The following is a 22599-nucleotide window of genomic DNA, read 5'->3' on the forward strand; positions in this document are numbered from 1 at the left end:
TGTATTAAATCCTCCTTCCCCATCACTCTCACCTTCCACCCTTTGTGCCTGACCAGGCACACCTGGGAGATACGTTGCAGGATTTAATGCACTGCATCTCCTTATGGTGATGTTTACGGGGGCCATTAGTGCCAATTCCCATCTTGTAAATCTCGCTGATGAGACGTGTCTGGTTTGGGCAGAATTCAATAAGGCTGATACTGCATGTGGCGTATGGATTGTGAGGTTGTGGCCTAGCACGACGTCTTCGCTTTTTGTCACTAGCAATGCTATTGCAGCAACGCTTCGCAAGCATATGGGGAGGGATCGCGCTACCGTGTCTAGCTGAGCGCTGTAGTATGCAACTGGCCTACTGGCATCACCGTGTTTTTGGGTTAGTACACCTGCCGCGCAACCAGCACTTTCTGTTCCGTATAGTTCAAAGGGTTTCCCATAGTCTGGCATACCTAGTGCTGGTGCCTGCGTTAGGCACTGTTTGAGTCTCTCAAATGCTGTTTCGGACTCGTCTGTATGCGAAATCCTATCAGGTTTGTTTGAGGAGACCATTTCCTGCAAAGGTAACGCCAAAATGGAAAACCCTGGGATCCAATTACGGCAATACCCACACATTCCTAAAAACGTTCTGATCTGTTGCTGGGTTTGTGGCAGAGTCATGTCTCTAATTGCTTGGATTCTATCAGCGGTCAGGTGTCTCAGTCCTTGTGTTAGACAGTGTCCCAAATATTTTACCTTAGTTTGGCATAATTGTAACTTGTCTTTGGACACCTTGTGTCCGGTGTCTGAAAGATGAAACAGGAGCTGTTTCGTATCCTTCAGAGATGCTTCCAGTGAATCTGAACACAGTAATAAATCGTCCACATACTGTATCAATACTGATCCACTGTCTGGTTGCAAAGACTGTAAACAATCATGCAAAGACTGAGAAAATATACTTGGACTATCTATGAAACCTTGGGGTAATCGAGTCCACGTGTATTGGACTCCTCTGTATGTGAATGCAAACAAATATTGGCTGTCAGGGTGCAGAGGTACCGAAAAGAAAGCGGAGCAGAGGTCAATAACAGTGAAAAATTTGGCAGTGGGAGGGATTTGCATTAGGATGACAGCTGGATTTGGCACTACGGGGAACTGACTCTCAACTATTTTGTTAATCCCCCTTAGATCCTGCACTAGTCTGTAACCCCTCCCCCCACTCTTTTTCACAGGGAAGATGGGACTATTAGCAGTGCTGGACGTTCTTACCAGAATGCCCTGTTGTAGCAAGCGCTCTATTACTGGGTAAACTCCTAACTCCACCTCTGGCTTCAGAGGGTACTGTGGGATTTTTGGAGCTATCCTACCATCTTTTACTTGTACAACTACTGGAGCTACGTTTGCCATTAATCCAGTGTCTTGTCCGTCTTTTGTCCAAAGTGACTCTGGTATCTGAGATGTCATCTCTTCTATTTGGGATGGATTCCTATTTGTCATAATGGTATGTGACATTAATTTTGATGGGGAGTCTAACATGTCTCGCACTTCCTGAGCGTGTTTCTCAGGTATGTCCAAGAATACACCTTCAGGAGTACAATAAATGACGCACCCCATTTTACACAGTAAGTCTCTTCCCAGGAGATTGGTTGGTGCCGATGCAGCCAGCAAAAAGGAATGCTTGGTATGCAAAGGCCCTATTGTAATCTCGGCTGGTTTGCTAACAGGGTAGTGCTGGACTACTCCTGTTACTCCCATGGCTGGAATTGTCCTACCAGTGGTTCTCATGCCCACTGTCGAATTTATCACTGACCTGTGTCTACAAGAAAGTTTAAAGTTTTACCAGCTACATTAATTGCGATCTCGGGTTCACTTCCAAGATTGGCAATTAATTTTACTGGCTGCAGATTACAGGTATGGCCACACCCCTATTGGGTATGGTGACCTCCCTGAATCCCGCTGGCAGCAACTACTTGTGAGGGAGATAGTTGGGAACTACCAGAGGCATGCCAGTCTCTGTTTGGGGGATATCTTTTTGTTTCCCCTGTATGTGGCTCATAACTCCGTTTCTGCGGACCTTGCTCCCAATGTCGTGTGTCGTGTCGTTGTCTAGGGGTTTGGTATGAGTTTCGTGGATTCTTTACTCTACAATCTCGTGCCATGTGTCCCTGTTTGTGACAAGAATAACAAGTAACCATACTTGACTTACCCACAGGATTTGGTGATACAAACAAAGGCTGCCTTGTGGTCAGAGCCTGTATACTTACTGACATTAATTTGTCACCTTGTTGTTCCCTGTGTCTGGTGATGTTTCTGTCGTGATCAATAGCAGCCTCTCTCAAAGTAGCCACAGACAGACCTCGCCAACATGGTTGCGTGGTCTGTACCCTAGTCTTCAATGACTCTTTTAAACCATCCATCAGTACCGATACTGCTACTTCCCGATGGTTTGTGTCTGTTTTAATGTCCTCTATGCCTGTGTATTTGGCATTTCTAATAATGCTCTGTGAAAATACTCTGCAGCTGTCTCTGACTCCTTCTGTTTAATGGAGAATATCTTATTCCATTTAGCTACTGCTGGGAAATACTCTTTTAACTGCAAGTTTATTCTTTTCACATTATCTTGGTTGTACACATCTGTAAGAGGTACATCATGACCTAGTCCGCAATCAGCTAAAAATTGAGTTGCGTCGACATTTGAGGGTAAACATGCTCTCAGCAATATCTGCCAGTCTTTATTGTTGGGCTCTACAGTGTTACCTAAGTCTCTGATGTATTTTTGACTGGCAACTAAGTCTTTTCTAGGGTCAGGAAATTCAGACACTATGGTCCTTAATTCCATTCGGGAAAATGGAGTGTACATGGCAATGTTCCTAATGGGAGTGGCTCCTGATGCGTCTGTTTTCCCATTTGGCACTGCTATTACTCTAACAGGTGTAATTCTAACAACCTCATTCTGTGTAGATTCTACAGGCTGTGGTGAAATAGTTTCAGCATAATGCATGGTGCCGTACTTACCAGTTGATACGACCTCACCTATCCCTCCGCTAGGGGCCTTTACTAATCTCGTGGGTGGAGCTGTGCCTACTGTGGTCTCTGCTATGGTGGCTGCTAGAGAGAGCGCTGAAATCGTTGCCGATTCGTCCTCTTGATCACACTCCTGAGGAAAGTTCAAAACAGGGTACAACTTGCACGGGTTAATACTTGCATGGGTTAATGGGTTAACATTATCATTAACATTTACACAGTTACTAAGTGATTTTGTGTTACACCTTAGTGCGTCTTTCTCCGCAATCAACTTCTCTCCTGATATGTATGGTGGCGGCGGGGCCGTGGCAATCAGTTTTCTGTTAGAGCCAGATCCCGCCGCCTGAGCCAAACCTCTCTGTATCTCACCTTCCTGTTGCCACAACTGTAAATAATCATAATGCTGGATTCGTCTCTTTGTTGATTTTATGAGACATATCCTCCTCCTTAAATTTTGTAACACTTCTGAGCTGAAGCTCCCTACTCTTGGGAATTTCTCCCCGTCATGTACAGTCATTCTCTCCCATTCATCACATAAAGTTTCTGTGTGACTTCCATATTTCTCACACATTATATACCTGGCCGACCCAATTGGCCGGACCACTGAATCAACCCGAACCGAGGTTGATCGCCCCCTACCTGAACAAGTGGCCCCCATAGTTCGAAAGTGTTGCTTTATTTAGCCAACCCTTTACGCAAAACCAAATGCCAACAATAGGCTGACGGTGGCGGTTTACCGAGTACCCCACTCACTCGCCCACGCCGACCAATACGACCTGATCACACCGATATGGTGCTGGCGTACTCAACCTAGGGCCCCTGCGACCTGAACCTCTATTTACTGGAACCTGCGAGGGTTATCCGAAGAACACTTACTCTTTCCAGTAACTATTGGTTGCTGGATAGTTCCTGAGTGAGCAGCGAACTTCCCTTAAAATAAAAAAATTACACAAATCACGTTAGAGTGTACAGATAGCGTTTGTGACCCCTTTACTCTAATGGTATTAGGTCAGATTACTAACTACTGCACACACTTACGTGCGGTCCAGTCGTTCAGTACACAAACAACTAAGCTTATGTACGGAAAGACCAATGGAATCGAAACTTACGACTGCGAATTCCTTCAGCCAGAGCTTATATGGCCTATATGGGTGTTGCACCAACCCTTTTCGGTGTTGTGCCTGTGAACTGTATAGCAGACTTCCTTGTCAGCTGTACCTGGACCTCCTGGTCTGTTATGACCTCCTGGTCTTGTTACAGTATGACCTCCTGGTCTGCTATACTCTAATGCTCAAAATTGTATATTTAACCAGAGATGCCTCCCTAGCCACCGTGCACGTCACTTACACGCATGTACCTCACGAGTACTCGACTTTTCTTGTGGTTCAACCTTTAAAAATTGTAAAAACACTCACTCATCACATGTACACTTTTGTTTCTATTTCTATTTCTGCGCAGAAATTTTTCTTCAGATCAGGTGTGTTACCAATTAGGAGCAGGATCTGTTAACTAAATTTCGGACACCCAAAAATAGACTTGCGTTATTTCTCGCCTCGCGTTATTTATCGCTTTGCGTTAAAAATCAACTTATCGTGACTTGAGCTACGTGGGCGTAACCGGACGCTCCGTTGCGTAACGTACGCTGCGTGCGTCGGCCTTTGGATTGCGTACGCAAGTCTTTGTTAGAGACACGTATACGCAAAGCAAAGATCCACCGTAACACAATTTATACTTTTATCAATGTAGATGATCCTTGATCATCTACCACACAAACACACTGACTTCGCCTTATCTCCCAGGCGAAACTGTGTGTTTGTCTATCTTTTAACTATATTACCTTTACTCTTAAACTATGAAATAACGGCAACTCTCTTTTTAGCACTTCTATCAACTATAAAAACTGGCAGACAGGAGAGTGATATACGAAAATGAAAAAGAAAAAGAAATGCAGATATATATATGTGTGCGTGCGTGTGTACGCAAGACAGAAAAATAAACAGTTTTAAAAGACACTAGCGTTTTGTTCTTACCTCCGGTTCCCGGATTCCTTCAGCACTCTTTACCTAAGTGAAGCAGACGCTTATCCTGTCAGCACTACGAGGGATACAACCTCCCGCCCTTTGCTGAGGGATAATGTCTGCTGATCTACCTAGTGCAGATATGTGAAGGACGGGCGAGCCGCCAATTGATAAAGCTGAATATTTATCGTATATAAAACACTTTAAGAGGTCTAAGAACACTATACGCTATCTACGTAAGAAGTACCGTAAGGGTACGCAAGTTGTGTAGCGATCGCTCAACCGTAGTCGAGACGCTCAAGCGTCACGTTCGCTTACGGCCCAGTGATCACAGGCAGGCACGCTATTGGCTGCCGACTAACGTAATGATTCGCTATAGCGTAGCGTACGCTCGGGACCACGAGGAGATCACCAGCGGTGCAGACGCTTACAACGTTTAAACCTTTATCTCTATACCTTTAATGATGAGATACACAGTATACCTTAGTGTAGAGACAGAGTGTAAGTGCAACCTGGTGTAACCTGATTAACTACAAAGCTGCTTGAGCGTCACCGGCGCTCAGAGAATACTTAACACTATAAAGAATACACAGATACCTGGGCTTAGGGTCCGAAACCTATTATATGTATTATGACTATTATACTTGCAAAAAGAATCACAGTACAAAGCATACACTACAATATAACATAAACCAACTAACCAGATAAACTACACAGGAAATACAATACAATACAATTAAAGGAAAATACGAGAGAAAGAGTAGAGAGAGAGAGATAGAGAGAGAGAGAGATGGCTCACAGTAAGACAATATGATTACGGAGAAAACTTACGCACTAGGGGAACGATCGCATGCGCCTCGATATCCAGCTCCCGATTATCAGCAATGAGAACCGTTGAAGAGAGAGAGAACTGGATACGGTCGGCCTGCCTATTTATGCCCCACACACAATACAATTCAATGGTCCCTACAATCTCATTGTTCATTGGACACAGGAATTCGGCTTCGCATTATAACAAAAGGTCATAGGTTGATTCATACAGGTGGGCTGTGACTATTTCCAACTGCTCAGGTGGGAGGGAAACTGGGTTTCCCGCCGCATGGGTAATAAAGTGCAAATAAAGTAAATGTTCATAAACTTCTTATGTCCATAACTATTCGCACGAGCGATTGATCTGCTTCAAACCAACACCGGAATATTTCTAATTAAATATTCTTCCGATGGATACTAAACACCACTGTATTACTCCTGTCTGACCCTTCGTATCAAACAAAGAGGGATTCCTCTGTTCATAAACATTCTATATTAACCAAACTTTCAGAATCTATCAAAGGGACCATGATCTACAAAATACATTATTAGTGAAAATATGTTACGATTGAGTCGCACGCTACAACCACATAAACTCTACCGTAAATACGCATACCATGCGCCTGCGGGTGCCCGCGACTGTGAGTATGCGCACGTACGGGAGAGCGTACGCATGCGCAGCACGGACCTGGGTGAGGTGCAAATATGGTAGTGTGCATAGAGATATTTTTCTGACTTTGACAGACCCTTCGCAGCTCTAGCCCAACTCCTACTTACCTGCCAGGTGAGATACTATGATCATGTAGGTGCTTCTCCCAGGGCAAGGCTCACCCATTGCACTCTGGGTGTGCTGCCCCTGTGATTTCCCCAAATGTGGGAAACTTGACTGCATAATTTGTGTTTCCCCTGGTCAGCTCTCGTCAGATCTCTTTGTCTCAGGTCTCTCTCCAGCCTAGTTTGCTGTCTGTTTCAACTTCTCTTTTCTTGAGCCGCTCCCTTCTATGCCCTTGCGCACTATCTTGACTTCTCCCATCTGCTTACTTTGTGCCTTCCAACGCACAATGCGAACTACAGGTAGTGCTGCAGGGCCCACACCCTTTTACTTGCCTTACAGAGCAGCTCTGGAGCTATTACAGTGCCCAGCTGCTGCAAGTAATCAGCTTGAATGCTTCAGGGGCTGGGGCATAGCCAACATGAGCCCCACACCGAAGTAGGGTGGAGGTGTTTAATGCGAACTAGGGGTCATCCAAGCGCCGCAAAAGGCCGCCATGCCCTGCACGCCCCTTTTCTCTTTTCATATGCAGACGAGGGTTGAAGCCAACTTTGACCCACTGCTTGGATGACATCACCATATGCAAATCCATCTGCTGCAGGCCTTCCCCCAGGAATGCTTGTACTAGTTGTTGCATTTGGTTTGTTGTTTGGGGGTGCTTCAGTATTAGGCAGCCTTCTGCCCTCCCATGTTCATCTGAAAATATGTGTTCTCCCTGCAGTTGTTGTCCCCAGATGAGAGTTCCCTTGTGCTGCCTCAGTTGAATCTCCTTTACTTGACAGAGATGTGCCTGAGCAGCGGCCCTCCCCAGCCCTATCCCAAATCATACTTATTTTGCATAGGAGATATCATGGTCATGAAGATTGTTCTCCCAGGGTGAGGTTCATTCATTGCATTCTGGGTATGATGACCCCTGTGATTTCCCCAAATGTGGGAAACTCGACTGCATTATTTGTGGTAGTGGGGGACTGTGTTTGTGCTTTCCTCTGGTCAGCTCTGGTAAAAGTCAGATTTCTTTGTCTCAGATCTTCCTCTAGCCTTGTTCTTCTTTCGAGAGTTCCCTTGTGCTGCCTCAGTTGGATCTCCTTCACTTGACAGGGGGGTGCCCGAGCAGCGACCCTCCCCAGCTCTAGCCCAACTCCTACTTACCTGCCAGGTGAGATACGATGATCATGTAGGTGCTTCTCCCAGGGCAAGCCTCACCCATTGCACTCTGGGTGTGCTGCCCCTTTGATTTCCCCAAATGTGGGAAACTTGACTGCATAATTTGTGTTTCCCCTGGTCGGCTCTCATATAATTCAGATCTCTTTGTCTCAGGTCTCTCTTCAGCCTAGTTTGCTGTCTGTTTCCACTTCTCTTTTCTTGAGCCGCTCCCTTCTATGCCCTTGCGCACTATCCTGACTTCTCCCATCTGCTTACTTTGTGCCTTCCAATGCACAATGCGAACTACAGGTAGTGCTGCAGGGCCCACACCCTTTTACTTGCCTTACAGAGCAGCTCTGGAGCTGTTACAGTGCCCAGCTGCTGCAAGAAATCAGCTTGAATGCTTCAGGGGCTGGGGCATAGCCAACATGAGCCCCACACCGAAGGAGGGTGGAGGTGTTTAATGCGAACTAGGGGTCATCCAAGCGCCGCAAAAGGCCGCCATGCCCTGCACGCCCCTTTTCTCTTTTCATATGCAGACGAGGGTTGAAGCCAACTTTGACCCACTGCTTGGATGGCATTACCATATGCAAATCAATCTGCTGCAGGCCTTCCCCCAGGAATGCTTGCACTAGTTGTTGCATTTGGTTTGTTGTTTGGGGGTGCTTCAGTATTAGGCAGCCTTCTGCCCTCCCATGTTCATCTGAAAATATGTGTTCTCCCTGCAGTTGTTGTCCCCAGATGAGAGTTCCCTTGTGCTGCCTCAGTTGAATCTCCTTTACTTGACAGAGATGTGCCTGAGCAGCGGCCCTCCCCAGCCCTATCCCAAATCATACTTATTTTGCATAGGAGATACCATGGTCATGAAGATTGTTCTCCCAGGGTGAGGTTCATTCATTGCATTCTGGGTATGCTGACCCCTGTGATTTCCCCAAATGTGGGAAACTCGACTGCATTATTTGTGGTAGTGGGGGACTGTGTTTGTGCTTTCCTCTGGTCAGCTCTGGTAAAAGTCAGATTTCTTTGTCTCAGATCTTCCTCTAGCCTTGTTCTTCTTTCGAGAGTTCCCTTGTGCTGCCTCAGTTGGATCTCCTTCACTTGACAGGGGGGTGCACGAGCAGCGACCCTCCCCAGCTCTAGCCCAACTCCTATTTACCTGCCAGGTGAGATACTATGATCAGGAAGGTGCTTCTCCCAGGGCAAGGCTCACCCATTGCACTCTGGGTGTGCTGCTCCTGCGATTTCCCCAAATGTGGGACACTTGACTGCATAATTTGTGTTTCCTCTGGTCGGCTCTCATATAATTCAGATCTCTTTGTCTCAGGTCTTTCTCCAGCCTAGTTTGCTGTCTGTTTCCACTTCTCTTTTCTTGAGCCGCTCCCTTCTATGCCCTTGCGCACTATCCTGACCTCTCCCGTCTGCTTACTTTGTGCCTTCCAACGCACAATGCATACTACAGGTAGTGCTGCAGGGCCCACACCCTTTTACATGCTTTACAGAGCAACTCTGGAGCTGTTTCAGTGCCCAGCTGCTGCAAGAAATCATCTTGAATGCTTCAGGGGCTGGGGCATAGCCAACATGAGCCCCACACCGAAGGAGGGTTCATCCAAGCGCCACAAAAGGACGCCATGCCCTGCACATCCCTTTTTTCTTTTCATATGCAGACGAGGGTTGAAGCCAACTTTGACCCACTGCTTGGATGACATCATATGCAAATCCATCTGCTGCAGGCCTTCCCCCAGGAATGCTTGCACTAGTTGTTGCATTTGGTTTGTTGTTTGGGGGTGCTTCAGTATTAGGCAGCCTTCTGCCCTCCCATGTTCATCTGAAAATATGTGTTCTCCCTGCAGTTGTTGTCCCCAGATGAGAGTTCCCTTGTGCTGCCTCAGTTGAATCTCCTTTACTTGACAGAGATGTGCCTGAGCAGCGGCCCTCCCCAGCCCTATCCCAAATCATACTTATTTTGCATAGGAGATACCATGGTCATGAAGATTGTTCTCCCAGGGTGAGGTTCATTCATTGCATTCTGGGTATGCTGACCCCTGTGATTTCCCCAAATGTGGGAAACTCGACTGCATTATTTGTGGTAGAGGGGGACTGTGTTTGTGCTTTCCTCTGGTCAGCTCTGGTAAAAGTCAGATTTCTTTGTCTCAGATCTTCCTCTTGCCTTGTTCCTCTTTCGAGAGTTCCCTTGTGCTGCCTCAGTTGGATCTCCTTCACTTGACTTTTTAAAGTTTTTCTAGGAAACGTTCTAGATGAATGCTTATTAGCCTTTGTCAGTATGTACTTTTTGCAAAGTGTCTCTGTGGCGCAATTGGTTAGTGTGTACGGCTATTAACCAAAAGGTTGGTGGTTAAATCCTACCCAGGGACGTAATTGACCTTGTGATCAGATTTTGGTGATATTTAAGTAGACAAGTCAAAATTTCAAACCCCCTCTTATTGTGTAGGGTACCTAGCCTTCTCTGATGTAATCAGAGTTAGATTTGATTCAGTGATTTTATAAAAACAGCTAGGAAGCACAATTTAGCAGTGGGTTGCAGAGAAAAAGAAATATGCTGGCAAAAAAATCCAATTGAGTGATTAAACAGCTCTTCATTTCTGGCTTTATTTTTATGCTAACAAATTTGTTCTCTGAAAAGTGTCCACAAAGCCAAGTCTCTGATTAACACCTTTGTAGGGATGGTTTTTCACATATTACTAAATTAAACTTGCTTCATTGTAAAGGCAGCAAGATGCATCCTCATTTCAATGTCTACTGAAATAATACAAGTTGACACCAGGAAACATTAACGCCACTGCATCCTTGCTGCTTTCTCATGTGGAAGTCTGTTTAATGTGAAAACAAGGTGATATCTAATTAGCACACAAGTAAGGAATTAAGAAAATCTTTATTTAAGGGTGAAGATGTTTCTCACAAAATCGTTGCCCCAATGCATCATTGAAATTCAAGCTGGAAAGATGATTTTAATATATCACTTGTACATTTTGTATTGCTCTTCTGGTGACAATGTAGTTTGTTTTTGTCAATTACCATTTTAATAATAGGGTAAAGAAAATTAAGTGGATTTTTGAAAGAAAACAATACTGTCAATATACTATTAAAACAAATTAAAATGGTAAAAGAAATTGTACTTTAAGTAAAAATAAAAGAGGCAAAATATCAATCCCAGTTTTGGATTACTTTAATTAACAAAAAAAAAAATGCATATAGCAGAGGATAGTTTCAATCTGCCTACCTCTGGGTTATGGGCCCAGCATGCTTCCATTGCTGTACTCTGCTGCACATGTAAGTGCAAGAGATCCTGAAGCACTCACTCATCATGGGAAAGTACCAATGTGTTTCTTCGTTGGTTGATGGAAGAAACATCTTACAAAAACTCTCCAGATTATTGACTTTTTAAAGTTTTTCTAGGAAACGTTTTAGATGAATGCTTATTAGCCTTTGTCAGTATTTACTTCTGCAAAGTGTCTCTGTGGCGCAATCAGTTAGTGTGTACAGCTACTAACTAAAAGGTTGGTGGTTCAATCACACCCAGGGACGTAATTGACTTTGTGATCAGATTTTGGTGATCTTTAAGTAGACAAGTCAAAATTTCAAACCCCCTGTTATGGTGTAGGGTACCTGGCCTTCTCTGATGTAATCAGAGTTAGATTTGATTCAGTGATTTTATAAAAACAGCTAGGAAGCACAATTTAGCAGTGGGTTGCAGAGAAAAAGAAATATGCTGGCAAAAAAATCCAATTGAGTGATTAAACAGCTCTTCATTTTCTGGCTTTATTTTTATGCTAACAAATTTGTTCTCTGAAAAGTGTCCACAAAGCCAAGTCTCTGATTAACACCTTTGTAGGGATGGTTTTTCACCTATTACTAAATTAAACTTGCTTCATTGGAAAGGTAGCAAGATGCATCCTCATTTCAATGTCTACTGAAATAATACAGGTTGACACCAGGAAACATTAACGCCACTGCATCCTTGCTGCTTTCTCATGTGGAAGTCTGTTTAATGTGAAAACAAGGTGATATCTAATTAGCACACAGGTAAGGAATTAAGAAAATCTTTATTTAAGGGTGAAGATGTTTCTCACAAAATCGTTGCCCCAATGCATCATTGAAATTCAAGCTGGAAAGATGATTTTAATATATCACTTGTACATTTTGTATTGCTCTTCTGGTGACAATGTAGTTTGTTTTTGTCAATTACCATTTTAATAATAGGGTAAAGAAAATTAAGTGGATTTTTGAAAGAAAACAATACTGTCAATATACTATTAAAACAAATTAAAATGGTAAAAGTTATTGTACTTTAAGTAAAAATAAAAGAGCAAAAATATCAATCCCAGTTTTGGATTACTTTAATTAACAAAAAAAAATGCATATAGCAAAGGATAGTTTCAATCTGCCTACCTCTGGGTTATGGGCCCAGCATGCTTCCATTGCAGTACTCTGCTGCACATGTAAGTGCAAGAGATCCTGAAGCACTCACTCATCATGGGAAAGTACCAATGTGTTTATTCGTTGGTTGATGGAAGAAACATCTTACAAAAACTCTCCAGATTATTGACTTTTTAAAGTTTTTCTAGGAAACGTTTTAGATGAATGCTTATTAGCCTTTGTCAGTATTTACTTCTGCAAAGTGTCTCTGTGGCGCAATCAGTTAGTGTGTACAGCTACTAACTAAAAGGTTGGTGGTTCAATCACACCCAGGGACGTAATTGACCTTGTGATCAGATTTTGGTGATCTTTAAGTAGACAAGTCAAAATTTCAAACCCCCTCTTATTGTGTAGGGTACCTGGCCTTCTCTGATGTAATCAGAGTTAGATTTGATTCAGTGATTTTATAAAAAACAGCTAGGAAGCACAATTTAGCAGTGGGTTGCAGAGAAAAAGAAATATGCTGGCAAAAAAATCCAATTGAGTGATTAAACAGCTCTTCATTTTCTGGCTTTATTTTTATGCTAACAAATTTGTTCTCTGAAAAGTGTCCACAAAGCCAAGTCTCTGATTAACACCTTTGTAGGGATGGTTTTTCACCTATTACTAAATTAAACTTGCTTCATTGGAAAGGCAGCAAGATGCATCCTCATTTCAATGTCTACTGAAATAATACAAGTTGACACCAGGAAACATTAACGCCACTGCACCCTTGCTGCTTTCTCATGTGGAAGTCTGTTTAATGTGAAAACAAGGTGATATCTAATTAGCACACAGGTAAGGAATTAAGAAAATCTTTATTTAAGGGTGAAGATGTTTCTCACAAAATCGTTGCCCCAATGCATCATTGAAATTCAAGCTGGAAAGATGATTTTAATATATCACTTGTACATTTTGTATTGCTCTTCTGGTGACAATGTAGTTTGTTTTTGTCAATTACCATTTTAATAATAGGGTAAAGAAAATAAAGTGGATTTTTGAAAGAAAACAATACTGTCAATATACTATTAAAACAAATTAAAATGGTAAAAGTTATTGTACTTTAAGTAAAAATAAAAGAGCAAAAATATCAATCCCAGTTTTGGATTACTTTAATTAACAAAAAAATGCATATAGCAAAGGATAGTTTCAATCTGCCTATCTCTGGGTTATGGGCCCAGCATGCTTCCATTGCAGTACTCTGCTGCACATGTAAGTGCAAGAGATCCTGAAGCACTCACTCATCATGGGAAAGTACCAATGTGTTTCTTCATTGGTTGATGGAAGAAACATCTTACAAAAACTCTCCAGATTATTGACTTTTTAAAGTTTTTCTAGGAAACGTTCTTGATGAATGCTTATTAGCCTTTGTCAGTATATACTTTTTGCAAAGTGTCTCTGTGGTGCAATTGGTTAGTGTGTAAGGCTATTAACCAAAAGGTTGGTGGTTCAAACCCACCCAGGAACGTAATTGACCTTGTGATCAGGTTTTGGTGATATTTAAGTAGACAAGTCAAAATTTCAAACCCCCTCTTATTGTGTAGGGTACCTGGCCTTCTCTGATGTAATCAGAGTTAGATTTGATTCAGTGATTTTATAAAAAACAGCTAGGAAGCACAATTTAGCAGTGGGTTGCAGAGAAAAAGAAATATGCTGGCAAAAAAAATCCAATTGAGTGATTAAACAGCTCTTCATTTTCTGGCTTTATTTTTATGCTAACAAATTTGTTCTCTGAAAAGTGTCCACAAAGCCAAGTCTCTGATTAACACCTTTGTAGGGATGGTTTTTCACCTTTTACTAAATTAAACTTGCTTCATTGGAAAGGCAGCAAGATGCATCCTCATTTCAATGTCTACTGAAATAATACAAGTTGACACCAGGAAACATTAACGCCACTGCATCCTTGCTGCTTTCTCATGTGGAAGTCTGTTTAATGTGAAAACAAGGTGATATCTAATTAGCACACAGGTAAGGAATTAAGAAAATCTTTATTTAAGGGTGAAGATGTTTCTCACAAAATCGTTGCCCCAATGCATCATTGAAATTCAAGCTGGAAAGATGATTTTAATATATCACTTGTACATTTTGTATTGCTCTTCTGGTGACAATGTAGTTTGTTTTTGTCAATTACCATTTTAATAATAGGGTAAAGAAATTTAAGTTGATTTTTGAAAGAAAACAATACTGTCAATATACTATTAAAACAAATTAAAATGGTAAAAGTTATTGTACTTTAAGTAAAAATAAAAGAGCCAAAATATCAATCCCAGTTTTGGATTACTTTAATAAAAAAAAAAAGCATACAGCAGAGGATAGTTTCAATCTGCCTACCTCTGGGTTATGAGCCCAGCATGCTTCCATTGCTGTACTCTGCTGCACATGTAAGTGCAAGAGATCCTGAAGCACTCACTCATCATGGGAAAGTACCAATGTGTTTCTTCGTTGGTTGATGGAAGAAACATCTTACAAAAACTCTCCAGATTATTGACTTTTTAAAGTTTTTCTAGGAAACGTTTTAGATGAATGCTTATTAGCCTTTGTCAGTATGCACTTTCGCAAAGTGTCTCTGTGGCGCAATCAGTTAGTGTGTACGGCTATTAACTAAAAGGTTGATGGTTCAATCCCACCCAGGGATGTAATTGACCTTGTTATCAGATTTTGGTGATCTTTAAGTAGGCAAGTCAAAATTTCAAACCCCCTCTTATGGTGTAGGGTACCTGGCCTTCTCTGATGTAATCAGAGTTAGATTTGATTCATTGATTTTATAAAAACAGCTAGGAAGCACAATTTAGCAGTGGTTTGCAGAGAAAAAAATATGCTGGCAGAAAAATCCAATTGAGTGATTAAACAGCTCTTCATTTTCTGGCTTTATTTTTATGCTAACAAATTTGTTCTCTGAAAAGTGTCCACAAAGCCAAGTCTCTGATTAACACCTTTGTAAGGATGGTTTTTCACCTATTACTAAATTAAACTTGCTTCATTGGAAAGGTAGCAAGATGCATCCTCATTTCAATGTCTCGTGAAATAATACAAGTTGACACCAGGAAACATTAACGCCACTGCATCCTTGCTGCTTTCTCATGTGGAAGTCTGTTTAATGCGAAAACAAGGTGATATCTAATTATCACACAGGTAAGGAATTAAGAAAATCTTTATTTAAGGGTTAAGATGTTTCTCACAAAATCATTGCCCCAATGCATCATTGAAATTCAAGCTGGAAAGATGATTTTAATATATCACTTGTACATTTTGTATTGCTCTTCTGGTGACAATGTAGTTTGTTTTTGTCAATTACCATTTTAATAATAGGGTAAAGAAAATTAAGTGGATTTTTGAAAGAAATCAATACTGTCAATATACTATTAAAACAAATTAAAATGGTAAAAGTTATTGTACTTTAAGTAAAAATAAAAGAGCCAAAATATCAATCCCAGTTTTGGATTACTTTAATTAACAAAAAAAAAGCATATAGCAGAGGATAGTTTCAATCTGCCTACCTCTTGGTTATGGGCCCAGCATGCTTCCATTGCTGTACTCTGCTGCACATGTAAGTGCAAGAGATCCTGAAGCACTCACTCATCATGGGAAAGTACCAATGTGTTTATTCGTTGGTTGATGGAAGAAACATCTTACAAAAACTCTCCAGATTATTGATTTTTTAATGTTTTTCTAGGAAACGTTCTAGATGTATGCTTATTAGCCTTTGTCAGTATGTACTTTTTGCAAAGTGTCTCTGTGGCGCAATCGGTTAGTGTATTCGGCTATTAACCAAAAGGTTGGTGGTTCAATCCCACCCAGGGACTTAATTGACTTTGTGATCAGATTTTGGTGATATTTAAGTAGACAAGTCAAAATTTCAAACCCCCTCTTATTGTGTAGGGTACCTGGCCTTCTCTGATGTAATCAGAGTTAGATTTGATTCAGTGATTTTATAAAAACAGCTAGGAAGCACAATTTAGCAGTGGGTTGCAGAGAAAAAAAATATGCTGGCAGAAAAATCCAATTGAGTGATTAAACAGCTCTTTATTTTCTGGCTTTATTTTTATGCTAACAAATTTGTTCTCTGAAAAGTGTCCACAAAGCCAAGTCTCTGATTAACACCTTTGTAAGGATGGTTTTTCACCTATTACTAAATTAAACTTGCTTCATTGGAAAGGCAGCAAGATGCATCCTCATTTCAATGTCTACTGAAATAATACAGGTTGACACCAGGAAACATTAACGCCACTGCATCCTTGCTGCTTTCTCATGTGGAAGTCTGTTTAATGTGAAAACAAGGTGATATATAATTAGCACACAGGTAAGGAATTAAGAAAATCTTTATTTAAGGGTGAAGATGTTTCTCACAAAATCGTTGCCCCAATGCATCATTGAAATTCAAGCTGGAAAGATGATTTTAATATATCACTTGTACATTTTGTATTGCTCTTCAGGTGACAATGTAGTTTGTTTTTGTCAATTACCATTTTAATAATAGGGTAAAGAAAATTAAGTGGATTTTTGAAAGAAAACAATACTGTCAATATACTATTAAAACAAATTAAAATGGTAAAAGTTATTGTACTTTAAGTAAAAATAAAAGAGCCAAAATATCAATCCCAGTTTTGGATTACTTTAATTAAAAAAAAAGCATACAGCAGAGGATAGTTTCAATCTGCCTACCTCTGGGTTATGAGCCCAGCATGCTTCCATTGCTGTACTCTGCTGCACATGTAAGTGCAAGAGATCCTGAAGCACTCACTCATCATGGGAAAGTACCAATGTGTTTCTTCATTGGTTGATGGAAGAAACATCTTACAAAAACTCTCCAGATTATTGACTTTTTAAAGTTTTTCTAGGAAACGTTTTAGATGAATGCTTATTAGCGTTTGTCAGTATGCACTTTCGCAAAGTGTCTCTGTGGCGCAATCAGTTAGTGTGTACGGCTATTAACTAGAAGGTTGGTGGTTCAATCCCACCCAGGGATGTAATTGACCTTGTTATCAGATTTTGGTGATCTTTAAGTAGACAAGTCAAAATTTCAAACCCCCTGTTATGGTGTAGGGTACCTGGCCTTCTCTGATGTAATCAGAGTTAGATTTGATTCATTGATTTTATAAAAACAGCTAGGAAGCACAATTTAGCAGTGGTTTGCAGAGAAAAAAAATATGCTGGCAGAAAAATCCAATTGAGTGATTAAACAGCTCTTCATTTTCTGGCTTTATTTTTATGCTAACAAATTTGTTCTCTGAAAAGTGTCCACAAAGCCAAGTCTCTGATTAACACCTTTGTAGGGATGGTTTTTCACCTATTACTAAATTAAACTTGCTTCATTGGAAAGGCAGCAAGATGCATCCTCATTTCAATGTCTCGTGAAATAATACAAGTTGACACCAGGAAACATTAACGCCACTGCATCCTTGCTGCTTTCTCATGTGGAAGTATGTTTAATGCGAAAACAAGGTGATATCTAATTATCACACAGGTAAGGAATTAAGAAAATCTTTATTTAAGGGTGAAGATGTTTCTCACAAAATCATTGCCCCAATGCATCATTGAAATTCAAGCTGGAAAGATGATTTTAATATATCACTTGTACATTTTGTATTGCTCTTCTGGTGACAATGTAGTTTGTTTTTGTCAATTACCATTTTAATAATAGGGTAAAGAAAATTAAGTGGATTTTTGAAAGAAATCAATACTGTCAATATACTATTAAAACAAATTAAAATGGTAAAAGTTATTGTACTTTAAGTAAAAATAAAAGAGCCAAAATATCAATCCCAGTTTTGGATTACTTTAATTAACAAAAAAAAAGCATATAGCAGAGGATAGTTTCAATCTGCCTACCTCTGGGTTATGGGCCCAGCATGCTTCCATTGCTGTACTCTGCTGCACATGTAAGTGCAAGAGATCCTGAAACACTCACTCATCATGGGAAAGTACCAATGTGTTTATTCGTTGGTTGATGGAAGAAACATCTTACAAAAACTCTCCAGATTATTGACTTTTTAAAGTTTTTCTAGGAAACGTTTTAGATGAATGCTTATTAGACCTTGTCAGTATATACTTTTGCAATGTGTCTCTGTGGCGCAATCAGTTAGTGTGTACGGCTATTAACCAAAAGGTTGGTGGATCAATCCCACCCAGGTACGTAATTGACCTTGTTATCAGATTTTGGTGATCTTTAAGTAGACAAGTCAAAATTTCAAACCCCCTGTTATGGTGTAGGGTACCTGGTCTTCTCTGATGTAATCAGAGTTAGATTTGATTCAGTGATTTTATAAAAACAGCTAGGAAGCACAATTTAGCAGTGGGTTGCAGAGAAAAAAAATATGCTGGCAGAAAAATCCAATTGAGTGATTAAACAGCTCTTTATTTTCTGGCTTTATTTTTATGCTAACAAATTTGTTCTCTGAAAAGTGTCCACAAAGCCAAGTCTCTGATTAACACCTTTGTAAGGATGGTTTTTCACCTATTACTAAATTAAACTTGCTTCATTGGAAAGGCAGCAAGATGCATCCTCATTTCAATGTCTACTGAAATAATACAGGTTGACACCAGGAAACATTAACGCCACTGCATCCTTGCTGCTTTCTCATGTGGAAGTCTGTTTAATGTGAAAACAAGGTGATATCTAATTAGCACACAGGTAAGGAATTAAGAAAATCTTTATTTAAGGGTGAAGATGTTTCTCACAAAATCGTTGCCCCAATGCATCATTGAAATTCAAGCTGGAAAGATGATTTTAATATATCACTTGTACATTTTGTATTGCTCTTCTGGTGACAATCTATTTTTTTTTTGTCAATTACCATTTTAATAATAGGGTAAAGAAAATTAAGTGGATTTTTGAAAGAAAACAATACTGTCAATATACTATAAAAACAAATTAAAATGGTAAAAGTTATTGTACTTTAAGTAAAAATAAAAGAGCCAAAATATCAATCCCAGTTTTGCAGTGGCAAACGCAGGATTTGCATGGGGGGGTTTCCAGAACTGGGCGGAGCCAATCACGGGGGTGGGGACTGAGGTGACCCAGTATATGCTGGGTCCGTAAAACTAGTGTGTCTGTGTGTGTGTATATATATATATATATATATATATATATGTACACATATATATATATATATATATATATACACATATATCTACACACACACATATATATATATATATATATATACACACACATACACACACACATACATATACATATACACGGGTGGTCTTCAGTATGCCGGCGGTCGGGCTCCCGGCGACCAGCATACCGGCGCCGGGAGCCTGACCGCCGGCATACCGACACTTATTCTACCTCGTGGGGGTCCACGACCCCCCTGGAGGGAGAATAGAATAGTGTGGCGCACGTAGCATGGCGAGCGCAGCGAGCCCGCAAGGGTCTCATTTGCGCTCGCCACACTGTTGGTAAGCCGGCCTCCCGGCACCGGTATGCTGGTCGCCGGGAGGCCGGGAGATCATAGTGAATCCATATACACATATACATAGCATATTAAACATGCATACATATATATATATATATATATATATATATACACACACATACAGTACACATATATATACACATGTATATATATATATATCATATGTGTGTGTGTGTGTGTGTGTGTGTTTATATGTATGTATGTACGTACGTACGTACGTACGTACGTACGTATGTATATACATGTGTATATATGTAGGCACATGGATATATATGTACTATAATTAAAAAAAAGTAAACTTTTATTGCACTTGCAAGTGCCACCAGGAAGACAGCAGGCTGCAGAGGACGCTAGACAGTCATTAATAATACTCATGCAGCTAAAACCCCCCCTGGGTGCGCCACTGTTTTGGATTACTTTAATTAACAAACAAAAAAATGCATATAGCAGAGGATAGTTTCAATCTGCCTACCTCTGGGTTATGGGCCCAGCATGCTTCCATTGCTGTACTCTGCTGCACATGTAAGTGCAAGAGATCCTGAAGCACTCAATCATCATGGGAAAGTACCAATGTGTTTCTTCGTTGGTTGATAGAAGAAACATCTTACAAAAACTCTCCAGATTATTGACTTTTTTAAGTTTTTCTAGGAAACGTTTTAGATGAATGCTTATTAGCCTTTGTCAGTATGGACTTTTGCAAAGTGTCTCAATCAATTAGTGTGTACGGCTATTAACCAAAAGGTTGGTGGTTCAATCCCACCCAGGGATGTAATTGACCTTGTTATCAGATTTTGGTGATCTTTAAGTAGACAAGTCAAATTTCATACCCCCTGTTATGGTGTAGGGTACCTGGCCTTCTCTGATGTAATCAGAGTTAGATTTGATTCAGTGATTTTATAAAAACATCTAGGAAGCACAATTTAGCAGTGGGTTGCAGAGAAAAAGAAATATGCTGGCAAAAAAATCAAATTGCGTGATTAAACAGCTCTTCATTTTCTGGCTTTATTTTTATGCTAACAAATTTGTTCTCTGAAAAGTGTCCACAAAGCCAAGTCTCTGATTAACACCTTTGTAGGGATGGTTTTTCACCTATTACTAAATTAAACTTGCTTCATTGGAAAGGCAGCAAGATGCATCCTCATTTCAATGGTAAGTCAACCTTCTTGCCCTATGTTCCCTCTCAACGGATGAAGACGCATCATTATCTACCGCAGTCATTTTGGCCCAATAGATATGCAAGAAGTTAAGATTCCCCTTTCTTTGCAGGTAGAGGAAGGAAAAGGAAGAGGTCTGTAGCCTCTTCAAGATCGCAGGACCAGAGATTGTCCTCTGCTTCTGCCAAATCCACTGCATGACACTGGGGCTTTCTTGCAGGAGCCCACACCAGTGGGGGCACGTCTAAAACTCTTCAGTCAGTTCTGGATTCATTCGGACCTGGACTCGTGGGTTTTACAAATAGTGTCCCAAGGGTACAAACTGGGGTTTCAAGACGTTCCCCCTCACCGATTGTTCAAATTGGCCTTAGTCAGCAGGGAGAAGGTGTCACAACTGAGGGCCTGAGCTGACGGGAGGCAGCCTCAGTTGTAGGGGCTGAGATGTACCGGAACCCGGGAGGTTGTATCAGACCCCTGGACATGTAAGTAACATGAATAATAACTGCCCGAAGGCGTGACCACGACAACTTGGATAAAAGTCAATGATGCTTATTATGACAACTCCGCAACACAGCAGCAGTAAAAGAAAACATAAAAGTCAGCAAAGAATAAATACAGTTCCTGGGTACTACAGGGTGGCAGGAGCCACAGGGCACTGGTAGTGTGAGATAGTTCTTATAATCTTCTAGATGGAAAGTCCTTACCAGGCCCGACTGTAGCAATGGAGATAACCCAGGATAGTACCAGCTGGTGTTCCAGGAAAAGCTGGGTTGCTGAAGATAAAACAGCTGCTGTGGATACTGGCTGGAACCAGACTGTTGTCAACACGGAGTGGATACTGGCTGGAACCAGTTAAATAATAAATGAAGCTTGAGAGCGATGCAATATGAGTAAAATGTAGAGTTTGAGAGCGGAGAAATAATAATACCGGTGGAGAGTGGTAAAGTGTAGAAAGGACACCGGCCCTTTAAGAGAAGCTGTACTCTGCTGGAAGCTGAGCTGGAAGCAGGTAATGTTGAAGCTGGAAACAGATGAATCCACAATGGATCAGAGAGTCAGGCTACACCGCAGGTGGAATGCTGGTGCGGGTCTCTATGGTGGAAGTCTTGAGACAGGAGCTGGAACCTGGAAGACAATCACAGGAGAGAGACAAACAGGAACTAGGTTTGACAACCAAAGCACTGACGCCTTCCTTGCTCAGGCACAGTGTATTTATACCTGCAGCAAGGAAGGGATTGGCTAGGCAATTATGCAGATTAACAATACTGACAACAGATTGGAGGAAATGATCAGCTGACAGAGTCCAAGATGGCTGCGCCCATGCAGACACTTGGAGGGAAGTTTGGTTTGTAATCCATGTGGTAATGAAAACAGTAATGGCGGCGCCGGCCACTGGAGACAGGAGACGCCCGGCTGACAAGTGCACATCCAACCACGCGGACACAGCGGAGACCGCGGCTGACGTAATCGCCACTCTGACACTCTGCATGCAGAAGCTCAGGGACGGCGGCGGAGGCCGCGGGAGACGCCATGCCAGATGTAATAAGGCGTTACTGTGACAGCGTCTCAGAGAGACAGGAGAGGATGCAGGAATGTGAACATTAGGATAACAGATGGGATCCGGTCCTGGAGCGCTGAGCCAGCCTTAGGAGGCATCTGATGGGTAAGAAATGGTGTCCAGATACCCGGATCGTGACAGAAGGTTTTTATTCAAGCCTCTTCGTGGTCCCGAAGCCGGACGGCTCAGTCAGACCAATCTTAAATCTGAAATCCCTCAATTTCTTCCTAAAGAAATTCAATTTCAAGATGGAATTTCTCAGGGCAGTGATCTCCAGTCCGGAGGACGGAGATTTCATGGTTTTGGTAGAGAT

The 22599-nt window shown here is 41.4% G+C and overlaps 5 non-coding genes and 1 pseudogene across 5 annotated transcripts; all 6 read left to right on the forward strand.

Moving 5' to 3' along the window:
• Window positions 1–6594: 6594 nt before the first annotated feature.
• LOC135035643 (U1 spliceosomal RNA) lies at window positions 6595–6751 on the forward strand. The gene has a single exon (XR_010230644.1). It is a non-coding gene; the product is annotated as a U1 spliceosomal RNA (small nuclear RNA).
• Window positions 6752–7422: 671 nt separating this feature from the next.
• On the forward strand, window positions 7423–7586 carry LOC135035638 (U1 spliceosomal RNA). The gene has a single exon (XR_010230641.1). It is a non-coding gene; the product is annotated as a U1 spliceosomal RNA (small nuclear RNA).
• Window positions 7587–7738: 152 nt separating this feature from the next.
• LOC135035647 (U1 spliceosomal RNA) lies at window positions 7739–7880 on the forward strand (annotated as a pseudogene).
• Window positions 7881–8572: 692 nt separating this feature from the next.
• LOC135035649 (U1 spliceosomal RNA) lies at window positions 8573–8736 on the forward strand. The gene has a single exon (XR_010230647.1). It is a non-coding gene; the product is annotated as a U1 spliceosomal RNA (small nuclear RNA).
• A 152-nt stretch (window positions 8737–8888) lies between these two features.
• LOC135035644 (U1 spliceosomal RNA) lies at window positions 8889–9051 on the forward strand. Its single transcript, XR_010230645.1, has one exon. It is a non-coding gene; the product is annotated as a U1 spliceosomal RNA (small nuclear RNA).
• Window positions 9052–9694: 643 nt separating this feature from the next.
• Window positions 9695–9858, forward strand: LOC135035634 (U1 spliceosomal RNA). The gene has a single exon (XR_010230637.1). It is a non-coding gene; the product is annotated as a U1 spliceosomal RNA (small nuclear RNA).
• Window positions 9859–22599: the final 12741 nt, after the last annotated feature.

Source organism: Pseudophryne corroboree, unplaced genomic scaffold (genome assembly GCF_028390025.1).
Source record: "Pseudophryne corroboree isolate aPseCor3 unplaced genomic scaffold, aPseCor3.hap2 scaffold_609, whole genome shotgun sequence".
NCBI lineage: Eukaryota > Metazoa > Chordata > Amphibia > Anura > Myobatrachidae > Pseudophryne > Pseudophryne corroboree.